At 43.7% G+C, this 20,502-nt stretch overlaps 1 protein-coding gene and 1 long non-coding RNA gene across 7 annotated transcripts in view; one reads left to right on the top strand and one right to left on the bottom strand.

Moving 5' to 3' along the window:
• TSPAN4 (tetraspanin 4) overlaps positions 1-20,502 on the top strand; it is a 511,237-nt gene that overhangs the window by 60,271 nt on the left and 430,464 nt on the right. The window contains exon 2 of one of the 6 annotated variants that reach the window (XM_083478925.1): positions 573-626. The exons of the other annotated variants lie outside the window; for them this stretch is intronic. The gene's annotated coding sequence lies outside the window, so the exon portion shown is untranslated. The remainder of the gene's footprint in view (positions 1-572; positions 627-20,502) is intronic. 6 annotated transcript variants of the gene reach the window in all.
• Positions 3,379-10,583, bottom strand: LOC310695826. The gene is made up of 2 exons (XR_014520238.1): positions 10,455-10,583; positions 3,379-3,751 (listed from the first exon to the last, which is right to left on the bottom strand). It is a non-coding gene; the product is annotated as an uncharacterized lncRNA (long non-coding RNA).

The following is a 20,502-nucleotide window of genomic DNA, read 5'->3' as shown; positions in this document are numbered from 1 at the left end:
TTGCGAGGGTAAGAAATATGAGGCATGGAGCCCTGAAGCAAAGGTGGATTAAAAAAAAGAAAAGGGACAAAAGATTTGAGATCAGGGAAAATAATCTATGTTTTCTGGTACAAGGTACTTAAAATACCCTAATTGCCTTCCCACCAAATTCAGTGCTTAAAGGAAAAATGCAAAATGAGATGGCAAAATAAAGTAATGTGAAAGTCCAGCTACTATCTCAATTTTGCAGTCAAACCACTTGCTCAGGTGAGGAATGATTGTTCCTGGGCAAGTAACTTGTCAGAACTGCTGCCCTGGGAGGTAGAAAGGGCACGTAGGAAAACTCAGAGGGCAGAATTGCTAATAGGTTTCACTGGCCCTGGTGCTGCCTTTTCTGGCAGGGCAATAAAGTAATGGGGTGGGGTGGGGGAAATGTAACAGCTTAATTTCTGTGTGTCAGAGGCTGCTGCTGAAAGCATGGAAGCAAGGCCCGTCATTTAAAAAAAAGGGAACATAAGTCAACAACCTTGCTTTAGGATGGTGGTCAGTTTTCTGCACTTTCCTGCAAAATTGCATTCCATGTGCCATTTCAGAAATGCTTATCTGGAGTGTGACGTGGGAGGACATTGCTAAAAGGTCTGGCGAAGGTGAGTAACGGTTTTCTATTTTATCGTCTTGGCAAGAGATTGGAAAATAAAGTCAGATTGTGATTAATCATGCTATACTGTGTTTGCTATGATATTTCATGTGTTGCCTGTCAATCAATAAAAAAATCTCTTCTAGCATTTAATAGATAAAAATAGGGACACATTTTTTTTTTAATTTTGTACGCTTGGAACACATCCCCAACCGTTCTTGATTGAAACCCACCAGATGCTTGTGGGAAGAACTGTGTGGTAGCAGCAGCCCTGTTCTTCAGATGTGGACATAATTAGCTTCTCCATTCCTGCACCTGGTCAGTGGAAGTGGTTGCTCTTTCATCGGACCCCCAAGGCCACTGACATGGTCAAGGAAGGAGGGCAACTCCACCAATTTCCCAAAACTGGCTGCCTGAAGGAATGACTATATGCGTGGAGCAGCTCTGACCCCCTGGCCCAAGCATTGTTATCTGCTGTGCTCTGATTTTGGTTCCCAGTGTGTGTGTTTTTCTGGGAAAGGCTTGCTCTTGTCCCCAATGCCATGACTGCCATCATGAGTTGACATCAGCTGTTCTGATTTCTATGTGGAAGCTGGATTCCTGCCAAGACTGTACATGACTTTGCTCAAATGGAGTTTGTGAGCCAAACTGGTCATTTAAGTCAAATTGTATACCTGCAGTCCAGATGTTAATTGGGCACTTTTAATTATTAAAACGTTGGCACATGCAACCAGATACGAGGCTGCATCCATTTGTGTCCCTCTGCTTGTGCAAGGCTCTTTGCTTCAGCAGATATTTCTGTGAATGGAAGGGGAAGGGAAGTGATATTTGCCAATTTCTCTTTTCTCCCACAGCCCCGCTGTGCCACTTTCCATATCATTGCAGCCTGCTGTTCTGTAAAGCAGATTTTGGGGCTGCAGAGAGAAGAGAGCAAAAAAATGGCTTCTCCTCCCTCCCCTTTCTGCTCATGGAAACCTTTGCTGGATCAAAGAGCTTTCCATGAGCCTACTGACACAATTGGATACAATCCAGAGCTTTTATAGTACCTGGGGGCAAAATTCAAAAACTTTGGTCATGCATCCTTCATTGTGTGATTGTGATAGGATTCCTTTCTGTGGTGTTTTGATCAATGCCTGTGTGCTTTGCTGCCCACTGGTAACCTGTAATGCTTTTTTGGGGGGGGGGGGAAGATATGGAAATTTAAGACTGCTGTATTCTGCAAATGTGCAATGGCCTGAACATAAGTCCAGAAATAATAATAAAAAATTGAAGGCTGCTAAAATAGCTGCAGCTCTCCAAATAATCAGCAACATTTGCCCTCTGGATTGACAAGTTTTTATAGAGGGCAGGGATAGAAATGAATTGCTGCTCTGGCCTTTTATGGTTTGATTTTTCTTGATGTAGCTCAGTTGGTAGAGCATGAGACTCTTAATCTTAGGGTTGTGGGTTTGAGCCCAGTGTTGGGCAAAAGATTCCTGAATTGCAGGTACAGTAGTGCTTTTTCTGGGGGGTTCTCAAAGGTGCGCTGTACCAGCACCTTCCTCCCCCCCCCATCCCAAATGTTAAAAGAGTGGCACTTACTCACAACTTCATGGTGAGTACCAGCACCTTTCTTCCTAAATAATAAAAATGAGCACTGATTGCAGGAAGTTGGATGAGATGAATTTTGTGGTCCCTTCCAAGTCCACAATTCTGTGATACTCTATAGCCACATCCTGTGTCTGATCACATGATTTAAAAGTAAGGAAGAGCTTTGGTTCCTTTGGAGAAATACATATTAGAAAGTAGCCTAAGAATGCCCTATAACAGATTGATAAACTTAATAGCAGCAAATGAGCTTCCCCAAGTTCAGTGTGTAACAGAAGACGATGGGCAAGAATCAAGATGCAACCCAGCCCCCTTACAAGTGTGGGGGAGAACCATGAAGCCTCAAGAGTGGCAGTTCTTCGTGCAAACTATACAGTGGTACCTTGGGTTAAGAACTTAATTTGTTCTGGAGGTCTGTTCTGAAACTGTTCTTAACCTGAAGTACCACTTTAGCTAATGGGACCTCCTGCTGCTGCCACCACACCACTGCACGATTTCTGTTCACAACCTGAAGCAAAGTTCTTAACCCGAGGTACTATTTCTGGGTTAGCGGAGTCTGTAACCTGAAGCGTCTGTAACCTGAGGTACCACTGTACATTGGTTTTAAAGTCGTCCTCAAAATATTTGCTAAAGGTTAAGTAAGGAAAGCAGCATACTGATAGAAAAAAAGGGGGGAAAGTCATTCCTGGAAATGGGAGACAATAATTGGACTGTGGGTATTAAATAACCAGTTCTTCAGTACTGGTGCAAGAAATGGATATATTGGCCTTTGTATATGCACATTACTGGAATTTAGCATCACACAAGCTTTCCTTCTGAAATATGTCGCCTGAAGAAAGCAACGTTTCCCCCCACAGCTACATTTTTTGACTTTTTTCTGTTGGTGGAGGTCACCTTTGTGAATGAGCTTGTTGGGGCCTGGCTTTCTGAGACTGATAACTTATTCCATTGTGAAACAGACAAGTAAGTGCAAGATGGCACACAGGCCAAGGAACTTAAAAAGGGCAAAGGCGTTAAGTTATCTTTTAAAAACCGAATTGAGAAGTGCAGAGTAGGTAATCCCTTAGAAGTAGTAAAATATCTCAGCAGGCCAAAATTACAGTGTCAGTCTTCTGATGTTCTTATCTAAATTGGCATCTAATCTTAGTCTCTAGGAGAATGAACAGGCAAGGATGTTGTTTATAGGGATGTCTGTCTTATTGTTCAAACAGAAGGTGGTAGGTGAAAATCTTCATGATCTCTAATCAAACAAGGCAATTTCAGGTGTAAACTGTTTCCAAATAAAGTCTCTGAGAAAGCTGATTTGTTTGTTTAGGACAAAAGTCATTTTAACTTAATGCGTTGCACTGGGAGATGGAAAGATGCATGGTCTGGCATCAGCGTGGCTTCTGACTTACCCAGCAGAAATGCAAAAGAAATGGGCTGCTTGCTCTTATCTTGGAACTTAGCAGACATTCAGGCTGGCCTTTGGCAGTTTTCTAGAGAAAGATCCTTGCTTTCTGTCGTTGTGAATCCTTCTGAGCCAAGAGCTGCTGCATGATTTCTGAGCTGATGTGAACATAGACAAATTACAGCAGGGGTCATCAATGTGGTGCCCTCAATAACTTGTCCTAACACCCACAAAGCCTTGAAGATTCCCCCCCCCCACACACCCTGTCCCCTTCCATAATGAGGTGGTGAGGGTGATTATCTTTTTCTCCCAGGAAAAGTACATAGAGCTAAAGGTGGATGTTCTTTCTGCTTCCTCTTTGGGCTCTGTGTGTTTTTCCTGCACTACAAGGGTGAAACTGATGCTGGCACTGGGTTATTTGATGAAATTATAATCTACTTATATGATGTAGAAAAAAACTTATCCACATCCCAAGATCTTTGTGTGCATTTCTTTGCCAGCAGCAGCGTGTTATACTTTGCAGGACTGCATAGGAGTCGACTCCCAAGAGCCCACATAGATTGCTTGGATTGCTTTGATACTCTAGGACCTAGCTCATGGAAAGAGAACCCTCAAACCTGCATAAGAATAAAGAGAACCCTCAAACCTGCATAAGAATAAACATGGTTTTCAGAGAGCATCAATTCACCCCCGTTTCCCCTTTATGTTGGTTTTGACACTCCAAAACATGTGAATTACCATGTCCCATCCAAATGGATGGAGATGGCCAGATGGCAAGCCTAATTGCAGTAGCAATTTCCCCCCATCTTCCTGGAGAATGATTTGATATTCAGAACTGCAATTTAAATCCCAGCTGATTAATCAGCCTCCAAGCCGATCATGCTAATGTTCTAGAATGTTGGAGACCAATTCACTCTCCAGTTAACTGGAATAAGCAGAGGCATTCTTCTTGGCATCCTTAACTACTTTGGGCCAAACAATGCACAACTGAATTTCTGTTAAATTAAAGTCTTCCTCTCCCCTACTTGCTTTTGTGTACTGCTCAGTTTTATTTGTATGATAATATAGTTTTACTGTTTCTAGTTAGCTCTTTAAAAAAAATCTTATTTGAATGTTTGTTTATATAGATTTGATACTGATTTCCTCCTATTTTTTATGCAAGCTATTTAAACTGTTTAGAAATTCTTTTTTATCGTAAGCAGTATATAACTTACATAAATAAATAAAATAGTGTGTGGAAACACAACCTGCTGTTTGCCCAACAGAGGACAATTACACATATATGAACCTCCCCTCCCCTGGCCCATGTGCCCGTGTGTGTGTGCATGCAATTGTGTGACTGGAAAGATTGCCCGAGGGAAAGGGTTTAAGTACACACACTCTGCTATTGTCCTGAACAAATTAGCATCATCTCCCCTCAGCTGTATTTCAGGATTTTATTTTATTTTTTAAGTTGGGAGACTGCATTGTGAGTAACAGAACTTAGTGGAAGGGCACAAGACCTAGAAAGTGCTGGGACAGGAAGTCAGGGGGAGGGCCCTGGCTGTGCTCTCCTGACAGCTTCCCCAGGGCAGACTGGTGTGTGTACCTGCACAGAAGGCCGTAAAGAACTTTAAGTGAGTCCTATGTTTTAATGAAACAGAGACCTGACCTGATCACAGATGTCCTGTGTAATAGTTGCTCCTCAATTTGCATTTTGAGAATGTGGGATTGGAGTTCAGGGTTTTCTGAGGTGGACATGAGAAAAACCCCTGAAACACTAAACTGTGTTTTTCTTTAAAACTATGATTGTGTGAAAAATGATACATTTCACTAAAGGTCATGTGCTGATGGGGAAATTGTCTTAATTCTCTATCTATCTATCTATCTATCTATCTATCTATCTCTATCTATATCTCCAGGCTTTGAAACAATCCAGATTAATGTTGATGAGAGTGGTGGGGTATTGGACAGTAGACGTCAAGCAGAGAAAACATTTCCAGGATACCTCTGTGATGATGAAACCTGTTGTTGTTTTTTCAAACCCATCATTTTCATGGCAGTTTTGGCACAACCACCCAAGTCCCCATATTCTACTGTAACCTAGTCTTATGCACGTGTAATAAAAGCGAATGTATATTCTTGATCTGTCACAAGTTTTCTCTCCTTCCTTGCATTAAATTTGAGATTGCAAGTTTCTTGTGGCAAGACGTTATCTGCTTGTACTTTGTGAAGTAACACACACATTGAGGATGCTGTAGTATAAAACAACAACAGTCTGTTGGCAGATTTCCTTAGGTGGAAAAAAACGGGGATTCTTGCCCTATTGAACTCAACCCTTTGATTAGAGCACTGTATTGTACCTTAAAAATGCTGGGACTACAATAAATTTTCTTCTGGGAATTGATGTTCAGCCTGATCTTGACAAGATGAGACCCCCCACCCCACTTAAACTTTAAGCTGAAAAAGGCACACTTTGCCACTGATGAAACCTGATATTCAACCATGGATCAATAGGCATTCCAGGCTGCAAACTGGATTCTTCAAAGCTTAAAGAATGTAGTTTGCAGCCTATGATGCCCATTGATCTGTGGTTGCTGCTTGAATTTCAGGATGCGCAAAGGGTGCCTTTATCCAGGTCCATTTTATATGCCAGAGGACCCTTTCTTCAGAAACTGAGATCTCCCCAATGTTACACACACCATGCTTAATGTTTATTTGGATTCCTACATTGTATGAAATGTAGGGCAACCTTCCAAGACTGTTTGGAAACTACTGTTAGCCCAGAATGCAGCAGGCAGAATCCTATCTGGGACTGATTGTAGCGCCTGGCTCATGTAACACCTATCCCAAAGCAACTGAACTAGTTAACAATTTGTTTCTGAGCTCAATTCAAGATGCAGTTGTTGATCTTGGTTTTGGTTATCTGAAGGAGTCTCTCCTCCCATATACAGTGGTACCTTGGGTTAAGTACTTAATTCGTTCCAGAGGTCCGTTCTTAACCTGAAACTGTTCTTAACCTGAAGCACCACTTTAGCTAATGGGGCCTCCTGCTGCCGCTGCGCCACCAGAGCACGATTTCTGTTCTCATCCTGAAGTAAAGTTCTTAACCCAAGATACTATTTCTGGGTTAGTGGAGTCTGTAACCTGAAGGGTCTGTAACCTGAGGTACCAGTGTACTATCCCTTGTACCTTCTCATCTTTTAGCAAGTCTGTTATGCATGTTGCTTTCTTTCTAAGTGGCCATTAGAAGTGCTGGTACTTAACTCTTAAGAACTGGGTGTGGTTTTCCCCCTCTTTCCTCCCTGTCCCTTTCCTTTTTCGTGTATTGCCTTAGATTATAGGTCTCTGGGCAAAGACTTTCTTGTTCTAGTTCATCATATAGAAGCCACTCTGGAAGCCTTTTTGGTTGAAGAGTGGGATACAAATGCTCTAAATATAACATCAATGGGCTAAATAATAATAATAATAAAATGTTAACAGTAGTGTCTTATGCATAAAAAACAAATTTATACTTAGGAATTGATATATAAAACTTCACAGGAGGATGACAAGGCAATTCACTTCAAACCTCCTTTATAAACAACTTAGCTGGACAAACTAATGGATTTTAGTAGCCCACTCATTAAAACTGCATACACATCCATCCTAACAAATACCAAACAATAGAATTAGTCTTGGTTGTAACCATAGTTTTGGTTTTTATATTGTTATACATTGATTGTGCAGAAGTCTAGTGGTAAATGAATTTGTGAGTTTAGAGCTGTTGTGGTTTATGGGTGTGATAAGAAGGTAGGCAATATAGCTCGGATATCAACTTGCTAATGGCTGAAATAAAAAAAGTTTATCCGTATTTTTCAGAGGCTTTGACTCTGAGTAGAAGATGCATTTGTATGGAGGATAAGGTTATATTTACTGTCCTGGGAAAATCTATATTGATGGTCATTGGGATGTTATGGCAAGATTAAATCTGTAGTTTGGGAGTTGTTGGGAAGGACTTTTAATTAATTTTCTAAACATTAAAAAGGGACACATTTTGCCTACAACTCAGCATGACAGTTCACGCATTTGATGAAGTGGACTCTGGTCCATGAAAGCTTATGTCATAATATGTTGCTCCTTTAAGGTGTCACAAGTCATTTTTGTTGCAAGGGAAAATATGGCTACCCCTAGCAGTGTGAAGAACTTGGGTTTTTAGGAAAGAAATTGCTTCTCTCTGATGTATTTTTCCAACTGCCTGAGAAAAAGCTGGATCCTTCTGCTGACATTTGATGAAGGTTTTGGTCAATAGATGTCTGGGCCTTTCCACTTGTTATGCCTACCAATTGTTGGAAAGCTTATTTCACTTCTCTTGTGGATAGTGTATTGTGCCACAGCTGTAGTCAACTATTGGCTGTGTTGTCCTCAGGGGAATCTGTTACTAATGTGTGTTTTGTTTTCAGGCCTCCTTCAGTTTGATTAATAACACTCATGAAACTTTTTTTTTTTAAGCCTGCATAAGAAATAAGTCAGATAAGTGACAAGCATTTCTAATATCCTGTTTCCATCCCATAAAAGAGATGAAGTGAAATAAGTATTGAGCTGTGGGGAAAATTGGGACTGTGAGAGAGGGAGGGCACTCCACCCCCTGACCCCCAACATATATCAAACTGGCAAGGGTCCTAATGCCTTTCTATAAACCTATGATATGTTCTGATATGATATACAATTCTGGTTGCGCTGTATTTAAAAGGATATTGTAGCATGCAACCCATCTGATGTGTTTGACTGCTAAAGCTTTAAATAGCTGAGTCCAGGGTATATGAATGTGTCTCTGTTCCCTAGCATGGTCACCTACCCTGAATGGCTAGGGGTTTCACTGTTTCTAGCTATCCTGCTGGGCTTAGGGCTCACAGGCAAACTGGAAGCTGTCCAACAGAGTTTTTTCTGGGCAGGTTGAGTTAGGCAAAGGTAAACCAAAGGCAGAGTCAGAACTATGGACAGCTCCCAGTAGGCTCTGCTGGTTAGCTATGGGCAGATATAGTCTCAGTCAGGGGTAGGCAACCTAAGGGCCGTGGGCCGGATGCAGCCCAATCCACTTCTCAATCTGGCACGCGGACAGTCTGGGAATCAGCATGTTTTTACATGAGTAGAATGTGTCCTTTTATTTAAAATGCATCTCTGGGTTATTTGTGGGGCCTGCCTGGTGTTTTTACATCAGCAGAATGTGTGCTTTTATTTAAAATGCATCTCTGGGTTATTTGTGGGGCATAGGAATTCGTTCATTCCCCCCCCCCCAATATAGTCCAGCCCACCACATGGTCTGAGGGACGGTGGACACCGCGGTCCACAGCTGAAAAAGGTTGCTGACCCCTGGTCTCAGTAGTGAGCTGAGGCCATCTGAAGCCAAAAGCTGGCTGCGCTGTCTTAAGATGTGGAGGAGATGGGAATGCTCTTGGGGGCTTATCTGCTGAGCTGAGGAAAGCAGAAGGGCTGTGTCTTCAGGCTGTGAACGCGTAGCATGAAGTACTAAGGGCCCCACTGCAACCTGAATGGGGCAGCTTGTGTTTCCTTCTCATTTATATTTGTCCCAGGGTAGCGGGGGTTTCCCCCCCAAAAAAATCATGATACTAGCTATGCTACCCACCTACCATTATCTGCCCCATATCCCCAGTTTCCTGTTTCTTTAGCCTATTGAAATAAGGGATACAAAGCAAAATGTCAGGTAGTATCCTGTCCAATCATTTTTTTGGGGAAAGGGCCTGCTGCCTCTTCCTATTGTTCTTGGCCAAGAAGGAAGTCACACCTAAGTCTGACGCCTGTCTCTAGCTTAGTGTTTATGAAGACTAGACTGACAGGGCATGTTTTGAGTTGCCAAACTCATAATATGTTGACCAGCTTATCATGTGGTCAAGTCTGTTGCATTGCCTTTTGTCTTTGAAAGCTCTCTGTTCACCAGAATAGTTATTATAAAGTGGCCTGGAAACAATAGGTTGACTTCTTCTTCTCTTTAGCTAGTGCAATTCATTGCTGAGTCTGCTTATCACTCTGTCTTTGTCTATTACTCCTTGGAAGGAACCTCTGGTTGTCATGACGACAAGAAATAGGGACTGAGGAAGTGCTAAACTGGCTCTTGCTCTGCTGTAATATTGCCAGTGGGTTGAAGCTCTTCCCAGTCCAAACTTCCAACCTAGCCAGAAGGCTTTTTTAGGCAGTTTGGTCTTGGGGTTGCTAGGAGGCAGCAGTCATTTAACTGAAGTTGCTTCATGGGGATGCTTGTGGGCACTGGGGCAGAGCAGCGACCTTGAAAAACAGTGGAACAAGATCCACAGGCAGCTTCTGTGACTACTCTTTGGCTTGAGCTGTGGGTCATAGCCACAATTCAACCATGGTGACTGATGCAGGTAGCCTCCTGCAACACCTGCTACTGTCTTTACATAATGTCTTTAACACATCCATAGCGGTGTTCACTTATCTGGAGCCAATCTAGTATGATCACAGCAATTCAGTTCATCCCCTGATCACAAACAGGATTGAGGCAGACCTCAGACCTCAGACCTCACTCTAAACCTTCCTGATCTTCGCAGCATGCTGGGACCCTGTTTTCCTTCAGCTTCCATCTTGATGTGGGGAAAATATGTGGCAAAGGTTTCTTTGTAGTGGCTTCAATACTGTTCAGTTCTTTGCTGAAGGTTCTCTACTAGAGCCCAAGTATACTGACATCTTAGGAAATGCTGCAAATCGTTTTCGCTTACCCGGCTCGTTGACATTGAATTGATTTTTTATGAACCATTTGATGGGTGTTATGGTCTTTTAATAGTACAGGTATGGCTTTATATTGAACTGTGTGTTTACTTTTATATCACCCACCTTGAGCCCATGTAGCAATGATAACAGTAATACCTTTTTGGATCCTTTCTTTCCTTTTTTCTCGCCATCCTATTGACTTTGTTCCCACGCCTCTCCCTATCCCTCTCTGCTGTATTTAGGAGTGTTGCCTGGCTAGATGAGAGTACGGTGTGCTTTCAGCAAGCTGCCACTTGAATATTCCACTCTTCCAGACGGGATGTTGCCTGTAGAATGTTAATCCTTTCTTCACATCATGAGAATGAACTTTGTGTGTATACAGAGTGACCTGGAGTTCTAAGCCATTACTAAGGGCAGTAGCTCAGTGGCAGAGCCCGTGCTTTACATGCAAAACACCCCAGGTTCAGCCCTTGGCATCTCCAGGTAAAGCTGGGAAAATGCCTCTGTGTGAAACTCTGAAGAGCCACTGCAGTCCGTGACAGCAATACTGGGCTACAGGGACAAATGGTGTGACTTCCTGTGCAACATAAGGCAGCTTCCTGTGTTCCTGTGACACTGAAATTGGAGGGCCTGGCTGGAATGACCATGACTGCTGATGATGCAGAAACAGACTCCCTTTACTCTCTATGGGAGGCAACAATCCCCAGAACAGTATCCCACTTCTTATTGCCCAAGCTGGCAGCAACAGAGAATGGTGTCATGGACACACTGTTTTGAATGCTATTCATGCGTTAAACCACAGAGCCTAGGACTTGCCAATCAGAACGTCGGTGGTTTGAATCCCCGCGACGGGGTGAGCTCCCGTTGCTCGGTCCCTGCTCCTGCCAACTTAGCAGTTCGAAAGCACGTCAAGTACAAGTAGATAAATAGGTACCGCTCTGGCGGGGAGGTAAACGGCGTTTCTGTGTGCTGCTCTGGTTCGCCAGAAGTGGCTTAGTCGTGCTGGCCACATGACCCGGAAGCTGTACGCCGGCTCCCTCAGCCAATAAAGCGAGATGAGCGCCGCAACCCCAAAGTCGGCCACGACTGGACCTAATGGTCAGGGGTCCCTTTACCTTTACCTATAGGGGCACAGTGTCATTCAACTCTCCAAGGCTGATGGTGTGTGCCTTCTGGTAGCACGAAGGGGACTTTGATATATTGTGGGGTCCCTTTGCACTGTGCCAGTACCCTTACATGGCGCTTACATGCCACATCATAGAGATAAGCACTGATGTGCTGACCATGGAGTTGGGATTCAAGCTCTGAACATTCATGCCTGATCTTGTGTAATAGTAGTAGAGCTCCATGTGTTGGATGCAATCCTTACCAGTCGCAGTGGCAGAGTTTGGGTTTTAAAATTTCAGCTGCACCCCATGCGACACCAGAATTCAGTGCCCCCCTGCCTCTCGCATTCAGTTGTTCATCACTGTTGCAGTGCCCCGTACGGAGCCCTCTTGGCTCAGCACCCAGTACGTGTGAACTGGTCCTGCTCCCCTAAATCATCCTCTGCCAGCGATATGGTTGCCACTGTGACTCTGGGCTGCTCCCACAGTACTTGATAATGTTTAAATTTTCCACCCCATGTGGTTAGAGTAGGCTGCATGGCTCTTAAGCATGGCTGCATTGATTGGATCAGATGACATAGTATGCAGCCATGCGCACAGTCTGAACTGTACAGAGCAGGAGCTCTACACGTTTCTGGAGCAGCGTGGGAGTAATTGCAGGAAGTGTTTTGTTTTCAAATTGGCCCTCAGAGTATAGGAGTGGGCTGTTTTTTGGGGGGGGAGAGAATAACATACGAAACTGCAAATCATTCTTTTGCAAACTGGATCTTTTTAGAGAGAAACAAGCAGTCAAAAGCTTACATAATGTAGACTCTTGCTACACCACGCTCACACATTCACTTAATACGCCCCATCAAGAAAATTCCTTTGCAAGCTGATACCATGTTTTCAAGCAGTTACAGACTGGAATAGGATTAAATAACATGGCTGCAAGCGAGAGTTACTTTATTCCACCAACACCCACCCCCATCTCCCACAAATTTACAACATTCATCTGTGCTCTCTTGCTGTAGGGACCTCTGTGTTTAGATCTCTGCTGCGAGCCAGAGTTTATTGCAATAATCAACTTGTATAAAATGACAGGAACTGGAGAAATGAAACGTAAGACACTACAGAATCTCCTATTCCTTGCCGCACCCTTTCCTCCACTTGTTTAGATGGTTATTTTATTTGAAGTAACTTTTACTTATGCCAGTGTGGTGTGGTTAGAGTGCTAAACTGGGACCTGGGGAGACCAGGGTTTAAATCCCCACTCAGCTGTTGATTTCATTGAATGACTTTGGGCCACTCCCTTGCCTTCAGCCTGACCTACCTCACAGGGTTGTTGTAATGAGATAGGAGAGAAATATATATATATATGCCATCCAGGACTTCTTGGAATAATGGTGGGATATAAATGGGAAAACAAATGAAAGGACAGTTGGTTTAGAGTGCAGAATTATTGTTTTCTATTTAAATGAGGGTTTTTTTTTAATCAATTGCTTATTTTTGTTTAAACTGAATTTCCTGTAGCTGTTGCTCTGTGGAAAATGATTTATTATTTTTACTAATATTTTTGAAGCACAGCTTCATTACTAGAATTGGTTCATAATCTTAAGGTCTAGTACTCTTGTTAGCAATTCCTGCTCATGTCTTTGAAACATAAATGAGAAAACAAATGTGTCTTGGATTGTAAGTCCATGGAAGCAGCTGTTTACCTTGCAGTTATATAACAACAACAACAATTTATACCCTGCCCACGTGGCTGGGTTTCCCCAGCCACTCTGGGTGGCTTCCAACAAAATATTAAAATACAATAGTCTGTTAAACATTAAAAGCTTCCCTAAACAGGGCTGCCTTCAGATGTCTTCTAAAAGTCTGGTAGTTGTTGTTCTCTTTGACATCCGGTGGGAGGGCGTTCCACAGGGCGGGTGCCACTACCAAAAAGACCCTCTTCCTGGTTCCCTGTAACCTCACTTCTCGCAGTGAGGGAACTGCCAGAAGGCCCTCGGTGCTGGACCTCAGTGTCCAGGCAGAGCAATGGGGATGGAGACGCTCCTTCAGGTATACTGGATCAACACTCCCAAAAAATCCTCTCAGAAGGGGCAGGAGTCCACCCTGAACAATATGGGATTGGAATAGGGGGCCAGGGGCAGATGGCAGGTAACTTTTTTATTCTATGAACTTCTCTCAGGACCCAGCTTTCCTCAGTGCATGCTGGGAACTTCTGGTTTGTGCAATTACAGTAGATCAAAATGTTCTGTTGCTCTGGTGCAACAAACTCGCTAAAAAAAAGTAACTTTTTATAGTTAAGGAAGTGATGGAGAAATGCATTGGGAAGCTTAGAACGAACAAAAGATGAGAGGGAAGGTGTATAACCTCCCAGCAAACAAATCAGAATGGATGCTCAGTAAAGACCGAATGCAATCTAACTTCTGTGCCAGTTTTGTGCAAGCTAATGAGGGTGGGTCCTCAGGGAATTGGTCATCTGAAGGAGCTCTGATTCACCCAACATATTTCACATGCCAAAGCGAGTTTCCTTGCTGGCAGGTTAGGGAAGGGCCACACCTCAGTGGCGGAGGGTCTGCTTTGCATGTAGTAGGTTACGGGTTCAATCCCACCATATCCAGGGAGTGTAATACACTAGTTGCTGCCAGTTAGTGTAGGCAATGCTGAGCCAGATGGACTGATGGTCTGACTCTGTATAAGGCATCATATTACATTATAGGTTTGGCTAAAGCCTTGAACATAAATTTCCTCTGTAAATCCTATCTTCTAATGCAGACCTCTCCATGCGCACGCGTGCACACACACACACACACACACACACACGACTGGGGAGATTCATTATTGTTTTTAAAAATTTAAATAGCAGGTCCCAGGGTGGTGGAGGTGAGGGTCAAGACTGGGGCCACCACCTTTGATCAGAGGGATCAACCCTTCCCCACATGCTGTAGTGCTGATGAAAATATCTCCCTTCCCTACAAGCAGTTATTTTTGGTGGAAGAGAAACTGCCTTTGGCTCCAATGGAAGCTTCCCTCCTATGCCAAGTACCATCCTTGGGCCGGGGATGGGGGAAGTCTTTGGGATCACAGTGACAATGTCACTGTGTAAAACTCAGAGTAGACCCACTGAAATTAATGAAACCAAGTTAGCCATGCCCATCAGTGGGTCTTCTCTGCATAGAACTAGCCTTGGCTACCAGGCACAATCGCTGTTGAGCCTTTCTATGGCTCCCATTTTCAGTTCTAAAAACAAGCAACCATCGCCAAGCCATGTGTTTAATGTAACCTGCTGCTTGGTTCATCTCAGTGACTCCTCATGCATGTGGGAAATCCAGTATACACACTGGCTTCTCCATTATCTTCAGTGCTCATGCAGCTTTTCATATCATTACTGTCACTGAAATGTTCAAAGCAATATTTCCAATTGCCAGCCTTTTGTCATGTTTTGGTAATTACGTATAATGGAATGCTTCCTCCCTCCAAAAGAATTGCATGACTGGCTACTTCTCTCTTGTATCCTGAGAGTGCAACTTCAGTAATGTTGTCTGTGTAGTGTGTCCGTTTCCAAAATATTGCTTGACAGTATGTTGCGATTATCAGCTTAATGTTTCACAGCAGAGCTGTCATTCTTCTTTCTTCCACCCTTGAATGCCTTGCCTTTGTCCAGCTTCTTTCATATATTTATTTCATTGAGATGATGGGATAAAACTGATCTAGATCGCCTGTTCACCGAGCAAACATTGTGTCAGGGATATGCAGGGTTTCTCCACTCCCTGTGGTTTTCAATATATAATAATACATTGCTTGTCTGATATATGAACCAATACACCAGAATTGCTGTATATTTTATCCTCTGATTTAATGCTCCATAACCTCGTACAAGTTTCATCAGTGGTACATGGTGATATAAACACTTGTTACCTCAGTTGGAATCATAGAATTGTAGCTGGAAGGTAGCCCAAGGGCCATCTAGTGCAATCCCCTGCAATGTACTTTATTTATAAGAATATTTATAAACTATCAACTCCTTTAAGATGTGGAGGTGCACAATAAAATTAATTTTAATGTGGTAAAAACTAATCTCAAAATAACTGCACATAAGCTATATTTGCTTGCATATATCACAATATGGTGCCAGCAGTATTCTTAGTGGTGGGTGGAATGTGGCCCGAGGACACATGGGACAGCCATCATGCCAATGCTAAGCAGGTCTGGTTCTGAACAGTGCCAGCATGGGAGACCACTTGAAAAATCTGTCTGCTGCCTTATGTTCCATTGAGGGGGGTGGGAGGAAATAGATGGGATAAAAGTGAATTAAATAAAAATAGTGACCTTGTTGCTCTCATCTTTCAGTAGATCCCCCTTCACCAACCTGGTGCCCTCCAGATGTTGCTGGCCCTGAGTAGTAAATTTAGTTTTAGACCAATGAACAGCCAAATACACACAGAGCTTTTACAGGGCAACCCTGTGTCCCTGAACACATTCGAAAATGCACAGGCCCATAGGTTTTTCCACAGCGCCTGTGGTGGAAAAGGCCAACAGAGCTGCCTGAAGCAAACAGGGTTGGAGAATAAGCCGTATCGCAAGAGACACAGGCAGGGCTGTGTGTAGGATGAGAGCCATTGGGGTGTGGTGGGCACTCTTCCTGACAATCAGAGATCTGTTTGTTGTTATTTAAACTCTCTTTTTAATATGGAATAAACCTTCAACTCTGCGTTGCTATTGTTTTATTTATTTGCTTGTTGTAGGTAAGTATCCAGTGAATTTGTCCTGTTGGTGCAAGTACTTCCACTTGCATAATGGAACTTCCCCTCCATGGGAACTACCGTATTTTTCGCCCTATAGGACGCACCGTCCCATAAGACGCACCTAGTTTTTTGGGGGGGAAATAAAGGGAAAAAAATTATTTTCCCCCCAGGCGCGGGGCTGGGGCAGCCCGAGCTTCCCCCGACCCCAGCCCCCAAACAGGCAGCTCTCTGCAAGCCGTGGGAGCCCAGCGGTGGCTCCCGCTGCTATCCGAGAGGTCCGCGAAACCTGGACGCGCTGTGATCAGCGCGTGCAGGCTTTGGGATGCCAGCAACTCTCCCCAAGCAGCGGGAGCGTTCCCGCTGCTTGAGGAGAGATCCGCGAAGCCTGGACACGCTGAGATCAGCGCGCGCAGGCTTCAGGATGCCGGCAACTCTCCCCAAGCAGCGGGAGCGTTCCCGCTGCTTGAGGAGAGGTCCGCGAAGCCTGGACGCGCTGAGATCAGCGCGCGCAGGCTTCGGGATGCCGGCAACTCTCCCGGCTGCTTGCCGAGAGGTCCGCGAAGCCTGGAGAGCGAGAGGGGTCGGTGCGCACCGACCGCTCTCGCTCTCCAGGCTTCAGCGAAAGCCTGCATTTGCCCCATAGGACGCACCCACATTTCCCCTTCATTTTTGGAGGGGAAAAAGTGCGTCCTATAGGGCGAAAAATACGGTAACTCCTAGGGGCTGAGCTCCCTTTGCCCGCCCCCAATAAAGTATTTGAGGGGGCTGCCTCCCCAAGTTGATGGGCATTGCTATTCAAATGCTGTGTGCGCGCCACATCATGTGGTTGATTATATGGGTGCAGCTTACCAGCCCCCCAATATTTTATTCAAGTTGGCACCCCTGTTGCCTTCTGTTTTCTTTCCCACCTGCCCACCCCATACCTCCCCAAAATTTGCTCCAGAAGGTTGGAAAACAAAATCTGCTCCAGAAGTCTGGGAAAACAGATTGGGGGGTGCATGGGAGAGGAAAGGGAGGGGTCATCCCGTTGCACATGCTTCATTGATACAACCCTCTGTCTTTAAAGCATGCAAAACACTCTGGGTGATCCCTCTGGAGACTTAAGGAAAACATACCAAGCACACTAACTCAATAAATAAAGTACAACTCTGTTTTTGACAACCTCCTTCTATTGAAGCATTTTTGCTGCTCTCTAGATCTTAAGTTAACAAAGTAAGATAAAATGCCAGAAAAAGTCCGTACAGTGTTTTGCTCAAGATGCATGTGCAGTGGTTTGAAGTATTGTGTACTTGGCATTCTTTAAAGGTCATCCTTTCAGAGTAAGATGGGTAATTACCCAATTGAGCACTCTGTTTTAATGACATCTAAAATGAAAAAAGGCTTTCTTCAAAAAGCGGCATGAGGACCTGGGCAGCAGATAAGCCAGAATGTGGGTTTTGCAAGAAGTTTTAAGTATAATGTGTCACTCTCTCTTGCAAATGTGTGTGGAACACTAATGCATATAGTGGCTGGGCGGTTGTTTTAGATCACTTTAGTTTTAGCCTAAGGCTGCCCAGCTCTTTTAGAGGGGAAAATGTCATATTTCTGCATATATTACTTTCTATATATGGACATTTTACCATTGGTGTGTGCAGAGCCAGAGCTCTAAAAGATCATTCCTGGGTTTTTGCCTTCTCCTTCTTTTAGAATAAGGAAGAACAACAATAAGCCCACATTAGCATTTATTAAAAACAAAACAAAAACATTGGCAATAGGGGACCTTAGTCCTTCCTGCAGTAACAGCATAACTTTGATCCAGTTGAGCAATAATATTCCATCGGATGTGAGACTGCTATCCTTTTAAGAAGCCGAGAAGCATACTGCAGATGCTGCCCTCCTCAAAAACATCATTATAATGAGGAGCTACACCTGTGATTTCAGCCTTTCTCAGTCCTCTTAGGAGACATGCCCAGCCTTGTTTGGAAGATGGTCACCTCCACTCTCAGCCATTATCTTTCAGGTATGTGTGGTTTTTAAAAGATGTATAATAGTGAGCATCCAAACTGGTATGCACACTAATGAAATACACTTCTAAAGCTACTTGTACAAAATGCTTTTAAATTGTGGGTGTTTCTTTTTCTGTAACATATTTACATAATGACCTGTAGTACACATGTTTTTGAATGTCAACATTTTGTGCTCTTCAGAAATTCTGAATCCACTCAGTGTTAGTGCATGTGAGGCCAATCCATCAGCAGGAGTTTCTAGGTGCTAGTTTCTCTGTGGTAAACACTGACCAAGCTGGAATCTCTTCCTAGGAACAAGGAAACCTGTGTTCATTGATTAAATAGCCACAATTCCAGGGGCTATCACTTGAATTGCATGGCTGATAGACGTGGCAGAAAAGCAATTCTGTACCACAAGAGGTTATTTTAAAGTCATTTATGGCCCTTAAATTATTGAGGTGGCAATCCTATATCCTCTTAACTGGAAGGAAGCCTCTTTGAAACACAGTGGGACTTACTTGAGTGTAGGCATGTATAGGACTGTGTTGTGAATCAGTAAAGCCAGAGCCAGTTTTGTAGAAAAAGAGGTGCCAGAACTCACCATGAACACCTCCCTCCTTCTCTTAGAATGGCAATGGTGTCCACCTGAGAGGGGTCAGAACTGAGTTCCAGCAAGTTCCAACTGAAAAGTTGCAGCCTGCAAGGCGGCGTGAAATTACGGCAGTAGCGCTGGCAGCCTGCAAGGCCTCACGGCGGTGACAGGGAGGGGCAGCAGTAGTGGTGGCAGCCTGTGATGCCTTGCGGCAGCAACAAAAAATGGTGATATGCTGAAGTTTTAGCTGGTGATATGGTGAGGTTTAGCTGCTGATAACATTGCAGTATTATCTGGTGAGTTAGCGTGTTGATGAAAACCAGATAACGCCTAGCCCTTACCCACATTGTGATTCTCGATATATTGCCAGCTCAGATATTATGAAACAATTATCACAATGTGAACTTCAAACCAGTGTTGGATGATATATTGATATATCGCCCAGCCCTAGCAGACAGTTGCACAGGAGACTTTCCTACCCCCATGCCCCAAATTAATGCATCAGACACCCTGATGCCATGCATCTAAAAACTCAACAGATTTTGTTTCTAAAGGAGCAACAAGTATTAAATTTAAATTCATTGGCTCTAGAATGTATCCTACCAGTTGTTTTGCTTTCAGACCCCTCTTTGTTATCAGTATTTTCTTATAACATTTTTTTTTTTAAAAACCCCAAACTTCTTGTTATTAGCTACCTTGAGTCTTGTCAGGAAAAAAGTGGGGGTATCACTTACAGGATTGATAGCCATATAAAGCAAATAGTTGTTAGGCCTGTCTATTGAGACCCTGCAAATGAGAAAGCATCTGAAGGGAAATAATTTCCATTGCAATTTGTACCGGTCATTAGTGATATCATTCCTGACACTTGCTGTATTGTATCCTCCTTGTCAGAATGAAATTTAAATATTTCTGCCAACGGTAAAATATTTTTACCAAACAGTAAAAATAAATGCTTGGCTTGTGCAGAATGCATATCAGATAATGATAGGAGGAAGATACTTGTGCCTGGATTTTCGTCTTGTCTTTGGTCCCATGGTGCAGAGCATGGTGATGCTGAGACTGACCTGACTGATTGTTTTGGTTGTCCTCTGTCTCTGCTTGCAGTCATCTGGTTGGCCATTGCGAGAATAGGATGCTGGCCTAGCTTGACCCATCTCTTCTTATGTTCCTATGTACTGATGCCCAATGTGCTTAACTACCACCAGCTTCTTCTATTTGATGACTGCTTGCCAAAAGCTGCAGCAGTTTAGATATTGCATCTCTCTTACAGCAGACACATTGGTGGTGTTTGCAATAAGAATGGCACAATCTTTCCCTAATTTGAAAAGCAGATCCTTGAGAAGGGCACAGGAGCTTTTTTTGGAGGCTAGTTATAACAGAAGGTCAGGCCTATGCTGCTTGCTGCCTCTTCTGTACTGCGCTCCTATCTGCTCTTCAGCTCAGTAGCCTGGAAGAAAACCATAGGTGGGCTCCAAGTGCTAAAGGGGCACTGTTAACTATTCTGCACTCTGTGTGGCACACTTGCCAAGAAGATTGTCCACCTCTGCTTGAGGCAGATCCATGCTATGCACAGGGTCTTGTAACTAAGGAGAAACTGTATGACCTGAGTTACTGTTGTGTCGAGCCCAGCAGTAGCTTTTGTAGGGTCAGGATCTATCAGCTAGACTCTGATTCTATAGACTCAGCTACTGTTTTTAACGCTTGTTCAGTTGTTGTGGTTTTGTTTTAAGCCACCCTGTGATCCCTATGAGAGGAAGGGCGGGGTATAAGAATAATGAAATACAGTGG

This window comes from Podarcis liolepis, assembly GCF_965112155.1.
Source record: "Podarcis liolepis genome assembly, chromosome: 1".
Lineage (NCBI taxonomy): Eukaryota > Metazoa > Chordata > Lepidosauria > Squamata > Lacertidae > Podarcis > Podarcis liolepis.
Note: the sequence above shows the minus strand (reverse complement) of the source record. Positions and strands in the feature narration are given on the sequence as shown.